At 53.8% G+C, this 10054-nt stretch overlaps 1 pseudogene; it reads left to right on the top strand.

The window, feature by feature from the left end:
* The window catches only part of LOC101654838, a 58595-nt pseudogene that overhangs the window by 25486 nt on the left and 23055 nt on the right, over positions 1-10054 (top strand).

A 10054-nucleotide genomic window follows, 5' to 3' on the forward strand; every position in this document is an offset into this window, starting at 1 on the left:
GACCCGAGGCATCCGTTCTTGGGCTCTCTATCAGACAATGTCCCACTACTATTCCTAAGGTTTCCCATGGCTGCTCCCTCCGAAGTGGTCCTTCTTCCTGGTCTATCTTACTCTGGAGGATCCGATGACACCAGGGGGTGTTTGAAATGCCCCAGGACTAGCTTGCAAGCATCACGGCACCCTGCAGGCCGCCACAGGATGACAAACTGACAGACGCACGAGGACGGTCCCCTCAGATAATAAATGCTTACGGAGCACCTGAGTGCACTGCCCATAAGGGCCCACCATGACTCTGAGAGAGGAAGCTCAGACCTCAAGATAATGCTGACGCAGCGCTGACCAGACAGAGCAAGTGCTCTGCAGAGAAGCTGGTGGCCTGTGCGGCTCATGAGTCCCTCACTGGACAGAGGACCCGGGACCCTGGCCCGAAGCTCCTCCCACTGGGCTGTGCCCAGTCTCTTGGAAGCCCTGCCCCTCTGTGTCCTGGGAGAGGAGCGTGAGGCCGATCCTGCCCAGCAGGTCTCACGCAGGACACAGAGAAAATGCCGTTGTTCCTTCCCCAGACCCAGTCCTGCCCTGATCACTCAGGGAGGCTTCTTAGGCCTGGGGCCCAGAGCACATAGTTTAGGGAAAGGAACGGGGACACTGGGGCAGCCGGCCATGCCCCCTCCTGAGGGGCCAGCAGCTTCCTCTGCAATCATGACCCAGCTGCAGGCAGGGGTGGAAGGAACCGGCTTCAGTGTTGAAATCCCACACACAGCTGCTCTAGATAGGCAGGCTGAGGGCCAGAGCCACCTCTAAAATATGGCCGAGAACTTGGGGATGGGGAGCGGTGCTGAGGGAAGAGGGATCTTTGGGGGGGTTTCTGGAATTCATAGGCCAAGGGCAAGAAAAGCGTTGTCTGGGTTTGTCTGCAGAGCCTTGTCCTGCTCCCGATCCGTTCTTTGCTCCTTTCCCTTTTCCCAAGCTCCTCCCTGGAGCACCATGTCCCCTGAGAAGCCTTCCTGAAGGGGTGAAGAGGAGCACTTCTTCTCTCCTCTGAATGTGTGCTGATGCATACACAGACGGGCTTCCACCTGCGACGTGATTCGTGCCTTTTCTCCTGCAACCTTCCAGAAAAATCGATGCTGCAAACAACCGCCCCACGGTTCACCTGCAACACGGCCAACCACTGGGAGCATCAGCAGGAACCCCCGTGGGTGCCTCAGTTGGAGGACCACTGAGGCACTGGTCGGACCCCAAGGGCTTTTGTTGCAGGTCCACCCACAGTGGGCAGGTGGGCAGCTGGAGCCAACTCCAAGTTCACTCCTCTTAACAGGATGGTGTTCAACCACATGGGAGAAAGACAGGGCTTCCGGTTCCCGTAAGTGTTACAGTCTCCGAAACTCACAGGGGCAGTTCTACCCTGTCCTATAGGGTCACTACGCGTTGGCATCGCCTCGTGGGCAGTGAGTTTGGTTTGAGCTTTGGTTCAAATGCATATTAGCGTGTGCCATGGCGTGACCCTGGTTTACAAGCGCTTCTACCCAAATGGGAACCCAACTCACTGCCATCAAGTGGATTCCGACTCATGGAGACGCTATAGGACAGGGTAGAACTGCCTCTCTGGGTTTCTGAAACTGTAACCCTTTACAGGAGTAGAAAGCCTCCTCATTGTCATGCAGAGCAGCTGGTTTAGAACTGCTAACTTTTCGGGTCCCAGCCTAATGCTTAACCTCTACACCAGACCAGTGGCTGCAAATTGGAATGGCCTGCGGATCTTCTGAATCTACTGATGCTCAATTGACTGCCTACACCAACGACATCCGCATCTCTGAGGAGGATTCCCAGGCACCAGTATTTTTGAAAGCGCCCTAGCAGATTCGACGGCACAGTGCAGTTAGAGAACCAGTAATCTGGACCAGCCTCTGTCTAATGCAGAAGGGGAGGCGGGTGTGCAGAGAACTGGGATTGCCGGAGGAGTCCAAGCCAGGCACCTTGCTGTGAGCACTAAGCTGGGGGACCTACAGGCCTGTGTGGAGCAAGGCAATGTGCCTCTGTGGTAGTTACATAATCTGTTGTCAATTTGAGACTATTAAGAGTGAAGGGGCAGAGTTTATGAAGGGGTGGAGTTTAGCCTGTCCATCAGGTTGCAGCTTGATGACCTCATTTGGAGCCACAAAGGAGATAAATAGCTCACTGGAGACGGGACACTGGCTCACTCCCTGTGAGACATTCCTGTTGACAAGACACATGGAGCTACACTAGAGCCCTGGGGCTGAAGGAGCCAGGTGGAGACCCCTGCCAGCGCTGAGATGCTTCTACCACCACTGGATCCACAAAACTTTCCACCCACTGTCCTGTGATCTCCCTGAATTCAGTGTCATTGCATGTGTTGGCATGAGTCTGGAGATGAATTTACAAACTGGTCCTAGACATATGGGCTAATTTCGGACTTAGGGGCTTGATCTGGACTGGGCTGGGGTGTCTTCTTAATGTACAATTACTTCTGATATAAAGCTCTTTTCTATACACATATGAGTGTCTATGAGTTTGTTTCTCTAGTCCACCCGGACTAACTCAGCCTCTCTTAGGCAGCCCCTGAGCCCGATCTGGAAATTCTCCAGGCTTTGACATAAGCCTGGATTTAACAGGAGCTCGGGAAGGCTGGGCAGGAGCCTGGTGGCGCAGTAGGTAAGCACTCAGCTACGGGCAGAAGGATTCGAGGTTTGAATCCGCCACCCACTTCCACGGCAAAAGGATGCGTCGAGCGCTTGCATACGATTAGAACCTTGGAAACCTCCTGGGAGGTTCTAATCAACCCCACAGGGTCACCATGAGTCAGACCAACTTGATGGCAGTGAGGGGGTGGGGGGGCGCAGCAGCAGAAGAAGGGTGGAGCTTGAGGCTGGGAGCCCAAGAGACCAAAGAGCTGGGGGCAGGAGTGCATGTGATGTCCTGACCCCACCCTGTGGGGCCTCAGCATTCCCTGTCCTGCACTCCACCCTCCCGATGACGCACACGCCCCTGCCCCCCACCTCCCCGCGCTCACCCCCATGGGAGGGGACGGATGCCTCTGCAGCCTGCCGGCTGATGGCAGTGACTCGTCTCGCTCTGGAGTCCCGACAGGTCTGAGCGATCTCAGGACGTCCATCGGGAGCCCCGAGCTGTGGGACACACACCCCAAACGGGAAGAGGGGTCCTCGGAGGCGGGAATCTGTGGATTTAGACCATTTGTGGACAAACGGGCCCCTGCAAAGGAGCCCCCCTTTCGCCCTCTTCTGACCCAGTGGTTCTGAACCCTGACCACGCTGGGGACCCAATGGAGGCGCATTTTCACAAATGCTGACACCTGGGCACCAGCCTCTGGGCTCTTCGGTCGCTGATTCTAGGCGGGGCCTGGCACCTTCTCCTGAGAGCTCCCCAGGCCATGCTACAGTGCAACCCAGAGCCAGAACCCGGCCCAGTGGGATGCCCTCACCGGACAGGACACTGAACTCTCCCTGGGCAGAGGGCAAGGCAGAGGCTGCCCTGCTGGGGGCGCAGGTGGGTAGTCATCACTGAGACCCCCACCTTCACATCCGTCCATCAGCACACCACCACACAGCAGACAGGGCAAGCGGGAGGCTGGACAAGAGGATGGACAGGTGCTAGGCGGAATGGTCCATCCCCAGGCCTTGGGCACGTGGCAGAACCTCTCGGAGCCTCCTGTCCCCTCTATAAGATGGCAAGAGCGTGGCCATCTGGGAGATTCTTGTGACAAGGAAATGATGTCATCCACACAGTCCCGAGCATGTGGTGAACAATTCAGAGAAGGAGCAGGCGGAGTTAGTGGGACACACTGACCAGAGCACTGGATTCGGCCGCGGTCCAGGAGGAAGACAGACATGGGACGGGACTCCCTCAGGCCTCTCCTTCCCAGACAGATGCAGCGGGACAGATGCACAGGGCATGAGCTCAGGATTTATACCGATCATAAACAGGAAAACAGGGATGGGATTAAATATTTACATGGTATGCAGGCTTCGGGATTAAAACATTAGCGAGGAGGACAGAGAGGAGGGGGAGGAGGGGCCAGCAGACATACGGAGAGTGTAAATGTTAGTACAAAGGAGGGCCGATTCCATCCAAACATCTGTTTCCAATACACCAGAAGGACAGGGACAAGGACCAGAGGGGAGCCCCCTGTCCAGGCCCAGGGGGAGGGTGGCAGAAGCCCAGGCCCCACTGTCCCTTCCCCGGGGAACCTTGTTTGCCCTGCTGGAAGAAGCTGGACGAGGACTCACAGACAACAGTCCTGGGGTTACAAACGAGACCAGTGCTGGGCGGATCTTGAGGTCACAGTGGCACGTTTATGAGGACAGGTGCCCGGAAAGGCTCGGAGCCTTTTCTGTCCATTCAAAGCGGTGGGTGCAGTCAAAGAGGGTGCTTGGGGTGAAGGGGCTAGGGGTTGGTTCGATTGGCCAAAAAAACAAAAAACAAAAACAAACACAGAGCCATTGAGTCCAGGCGGACTCGTCTCGACCCTGCAGGGCAGGGATGGGTCACTGCTGACCGCAGGACAAAGTCCCATCTTCCTCCTGAAGAGCGGCTGGGGGCGTTTGAACTGCTGGCTTTGCACTTGGTAGGCCAGCACCTGACCACGATGCCACAGGGCTCCCCGTCGTTCACAAGCAAGGACAAATGGATAAGCATTAGAGGGCGGTGCGAGTCGTGAGAGGCTTGTAAGCACGTGAGACTGGCTGTCATCAAATTATGACTCGTTAGTCTAAATTGCCGTCTCCAGCGGGCGGGGAGCCTGGAAAGGAGAAAGCAGTTCTTTCCAGGACTCTGTTTGTTTGCTCTTTCTGCGGCTCCCTCTGTCCCCAAGCCCTTCCCTCCCGTTCTGCCTTCCCTGGCCTGGCCTCCTGGTCCCTCCCTGCTGTGTAGGCTCTGCTTCCCCCACCCCTGCGCTCCCACTTTCCTCGGCAGATTGAAGCCGTGCCCATGGGAGGGGCAGGTGGTACCACAAGGGTTGGCCTACCCCCAAGGCTTGCTCTCCTGCCAGCTCTCTGACCCGCTTAGAGAGCAGAGAAAGCCCTTCCACGAGTGCCCGTTGAAGTCGGACCACTTGAAGGACGGAGGCTCTGTCTCTAACGGCGTGGCTTTAGCCACATCCTTGTCCTCTCTGGAGCCGGGGGGGCCATTCCAGAAAAGGAGTCCCCTCTACTTGCCCTTCCTGCTCCCCCCTCCCCGCCAGGACTGCTTTGGGCGGGGAGGGTGCTGCCACCAGACTAGGGATGCCTGAGGGCCGGAGGAGGCAGCACTGAGCTTTGGAGATGGCCAACCGTGCTGACCCTCACAGAGATCCAGGGTCCTGGAAGTCCTGGGCGGGATGCCTCCACCCAGGCCCGCACACCCTTTTTCTTCTGGAAAGGAGGTGATCGGGGTCCAGGCCCCAGGTGAAAGTGGGAAGAGAACCTCCTTCCTCTCTCTTTGCTCAGGACACTACCTTCCAGAGACGAGAGAGAAGCCAAGAGGCCGCTCTGGTCCTCCCCAGGGTGTGGGGGGAAGGCACAGTTCTCGGCCTGGCTGGTCCAGGGGATCCTGCATCCAAAAATCTTCTCTGGGGCTACATGGAGGCCATGGGCAAAGAGGAGAGAAGTGGGGAGCTTCCCTCTCTCCCCAGCCCTTTCCCTCTCCCCCATCCCCATCCCTATCCCTATCCAGTGTGAGCGGAGTGGCTCTCGGGGTGGGGCCTGCATCGCCTTTTATCTTACAGGAGGTAAGGGATAGCACTTCGCCCCGGCCAGCCTCGAGGTGCCCAGGAGCACTTGATGCGTGTGGCCTCGACTCAGCATGGGCTGCCCAGCAAACCAACTGGTGATTTTTGCATCTCACCCATTGACAGGCCTCCACAAGCTGAGAGAGTATCTCTCCCTCCTAATCTTCCTTGGGAGTAGGCTTAACTATGTCTTGACTGGGGATGAGATCAGGAAGCTCTCTATGCAGCGCTTCATCAGGATTGACAGCAAGATGCTAATGGACATCGCGCACCCTGCTGGATTCATGGACGCCTTCAGCACTGAGCAGACGGGGGAGCATTTCCACCTGACCCGTGGCACCAAAGGCCCTTCTGCTGTTCGTTGTATCACAGCTGTGGAAAGTGAGGAAGGTATTTGTTGGTGCAAAGGGACTCTCACACCTGGCGACCCCTGATGCTGGAACCATGCGGTACCCAGATCCTCTCACGGAGGAGGAGGACACAGTTGTGATTGGTTTGACAGCAGGCCTGTGATTGCATCAAATTAGACAGTGTGCAGATGGTGATCCACGGGGCTAATCTTACCTGCGTTGGCATGATCACCCACAGAGAAAGACACCCTGGCTCTTTTGATGCTGTGCACATGAAGGATGCCAACGTGAACAGCTTTGCCACCCACTGGCGTGCCAACATTTCTGTCACTCACTGGCAAGGGCGCCACTCTCTCTATAGAGAAAGGCAGGAGGCTGTCTGCACAACAGATCAACCGCTACGTGACGGTAGCAGTAAGGGAGCTTTTCTCTCGTCTGATAAACCAGTAAATTCCAGAGACAGAGGAGGAGAGAGAAGTGGGGGACCTGCAGCCACTAAGAAGGTAGAGCCAAGAATAAAGCATGTCCTTTGGACCCAGGGTCCCTGTGCTGGAAGCCTCAAGTACCAGGAGACAAAGGGGGAGCCAGCCCTGAGGGCCAGAACACTCTATTTGGACTTCTAGCCCCTAAGCTGCGAGGAAACCAATTTAACTGTTTGTTAAAGCCACTCTTGTAGCATTTCTGTTATCGCAGCATTGGATCACCAAGACACTCCAACTTCCTCTGCCCTCGACTGCTTCCGCCTCCCCCGGGGCCTTGCTAGGGTTCTGAGGACAAACATCCAACAGTGAGTTCCCCAGGAGCTCATTCCAGATGGTCCCTAAGGCTAACTCCCTTTCATCCAAACGCCCATCCCGGGCAGTGGTCCAAGTGATCTCCTAGCCTTCTGGTGATGCCCATCGCAAAGCCCAGGCAGGGCGGGAAGTTTGTGGGCAGACCTGGGAATCTCTTCCCGACTCAGAGCAGCGTTCCTGCCATACCAGGTTGCCAGACCATGGCCCAGCCTCGTCCATCCCCTCCGATGACACCCCACTGTTTTGTAAAAGAAGAGCCTGAGGTTCCCCAAGACAATTGACAGGTCCTCCGCTCTGTGCTGGACATGGTGATGCACTGTCCAGACTCCGTTTCAGGAGAGAAGAATTTATTTTTCCCAGACGCCTGTGGAGGTTGCCTGGCTAACGAGGGGTCACGAAGACTTGCTCACGTCCAATGTCCTGGGGCTGTCCTGGGGGTAGGAAGACCTGGCCTTCTTGCCCCAATTTGGGACAACTCTGAAGGCTCACTGCAGCTTCAGAACTCACAGTGGGGAGGCTGAGACATTGCAGTAAGACTCCCCTGTCGCATGACCCTTCCCTCCTCCCAATTCTTGCCCTTCAGAGATGTTGATCCCAAGAAAACTCTCTAAGGAACCCACCACATGCTGACCTGTGTCTCAGAGGCTCTCTCGGGGGACCCGCCCAATCTGTGACATGCTCTGAATCTGGGGCACTTTCCATCACTCTGAAAGACCTTGCACCTTATTTAGGGAAATCAACTTCCCCAGAGGAAGGCAATAAATAAACTGGAGTTCACGGGGAGGGTGGAAGATGCCGACCCTGAAACATCTGACAGTCACGGTGTCAAAGGAAGGGCCTCACTAGAGCAAACTGACCGTTGGCACGGTCACGTGAGAAGGGCCTGCTTTGGAGATTGAACCATGTGCCCAAGGATGGTGACAGATGGGTTACCTTGAACCAGGATGCCCACAAGAGCACAACAGTGAGGCTGAGTAGACAACAAGTCCCACCAGGCTCAGAGGTGTGACCCGCAGTGGCCCACACTCTCCCAAGCATGGACATGTGACTAGATGTGGGATGTGCGGAGGAAGGCTGTGCTGATGGATAACGGAGAGCTCTCGGCTTCGCAAGACGACCTGCTCCAACTGGGGACTCCAATCCACTTCTCCTATATCTGGTGGCACAGTGGGCTGTGCATTGGGCTGCTCGCCACAAGGTCAGGGGTTCAAACCTATGGATTGCTTCCCAGGAGAAAGAAAGCCGATTCTACTGCCAAGTAACTAAATTATATTCTCTATGGGTCACACTGAATCCGGGACACTGGGCCCAGATGAGGGGGTTATGTTTGTAGGAGGGCACTGGCAAGTCATGGCTCCCCACCAGGCTGCTGAGATCTTTCAAACTTGTGAGCAAAGATCTGAAAATGTTAAGAGATGATTGGGCAAGAACAGACTTGGGTACCATTGATACCTTTCAATGGTATTGTACAGCAAAGGGCCATTGGCAATAACGGGAGTATCAATACCAGGAGGGTAAGGGAAGGGGAGGGGGGAGTAAGGGAGAACCGATCACAATGATTGATGTATGGCCCCCTCCCTGGGGGATGGACAACAGAAAAGTGAGTGAAGGGAGCCATCAGACAGTGTAAGACATGGAAAAAAAATGTTTACAAATTATCAAGGGTTCATGGGGGAGGGAGGGTGGGGAAGGAAGGGTGGGGAATGAGGAGCTGATACCAAGGGTTCAAGTAGAAAGAAAATGTTTTCAAAAGGATGATGGTAACATATGTACAGAAGTGCTTGACACAATGGATGGATGGATGGATGGATGGATTGTAATAAGAGCTGTACAAGCCCCCATTAAAATGATTTGAAAGAAAGGGGTCATTAGGCAAAGAGCGACAGGTTTCCGCCAACTCAGACAAACTCACTGCTGTGGAGTTGACCTGACTCATGGCCACAAAGTAGAACTGCCCCCTTGAGTTTCCCAAATGGTAACTCTTTTCGGGAGTAGAGAGCCTCATCTTTCTCCCAAAGACTAACTAGTATGTTTGAACCCCTGACCTTGTGGTTAACAGCCCAGTGCACAGCCCACTACACCACCAGGGCTCCTTGATGTTAATGGCAGAGGGATGGAGTCAGTCACCTTGCAGAGCGGAGAGTTCTCTAGGAGCTGGAGAGGCCGCCTCAAGGCACCTCCGGGCTTACACTGAGGCACACGCCGCGATGATCTTCCAGTGGCCAGTCTTTAGTCTTCCTTTGTCACAGTGCCTCTGATTTCCAGCTATGCGTGTGTAGCATAACCCTAAGAATAAAGACGACATAGCCCTTGCAGCTTGACCTGGCTGTGTAAGTAAGTTCTGGTAAATCGGACCTCATCTTGAGTGTATACAACTCAGAGGTATCTTTAAAGGATGACAGACACATGTCAGGCTGTTCTTTGATCACTTCTCCTTGCTGCTGCTGGAACACAAGCATCATGGCTGGAATTCAAGCAATCATCTAGGAGCATGAGGTGGCAGAGCAAGCAGCTAGAAGGAGCCGGGATCTCTGCCTGCTTCTATCTCATTAAGTCACTGATATCTGGGGTTCTCCTAGCCGACTCTGCTCCTAAGACATTGTGGGTTTGCTGTGTGCCATAAGTCAACACCACTCGTAGAAACCCTTTATGATATTATAGGAAACCATAATGCTTCCTATGTTGTCAGCTTTTTAAATCATATTTTATTGTTTTTGTACGTTTACACTGGAAACTTAGATTCACATTTAACAATTAACGACATAAATTGCTTGCTGAAATTGGTTACCTTCTTGACAATGTGTCTTCTCATTAATTCTATCCTGGAGGTTCCATTTCCAATACTCTAATTTCTCTAAGTCATTCCTCTTCCAATTTTGCTTTAGAGTAATGATTGACCCTTGGGTCCCATATAGATTCTTTTCCAGTGTGCAGTGTTCGTGGGCGATCATCTTTTTTTTTTTTTACATTTTTAAAAATCATTTTACTGGGGCTCATACAACTCTTACCACAATCCATACATACATCAATTGTATAAAGCACATCTGTATCATACATTACCTAAAAAAAGGCAATTTTTTTTTTTGCCTTTCAAGTAAAAATTTTTAAATTATTTTATTGGGGGCTCGTACAATTCTTATCGCAATCTATTCATACATCCATTGTGT

This window comes from Echinops telfairi, unplaced genomic scaffold (assembly GCF_000313985.2).
Source record: "Echinops telfairi isolate 266 unplaced genomic scaffold, ASM31398v2 ScPeMD7_3533;HRSCAF=4204_1, whole genome shotgun sequence".
NCBI lineage: Eukaryota > Metazoa > Chordata > Mammalia > Afrosoricida > Tenrecidae > Echinops > Echinops telfairi.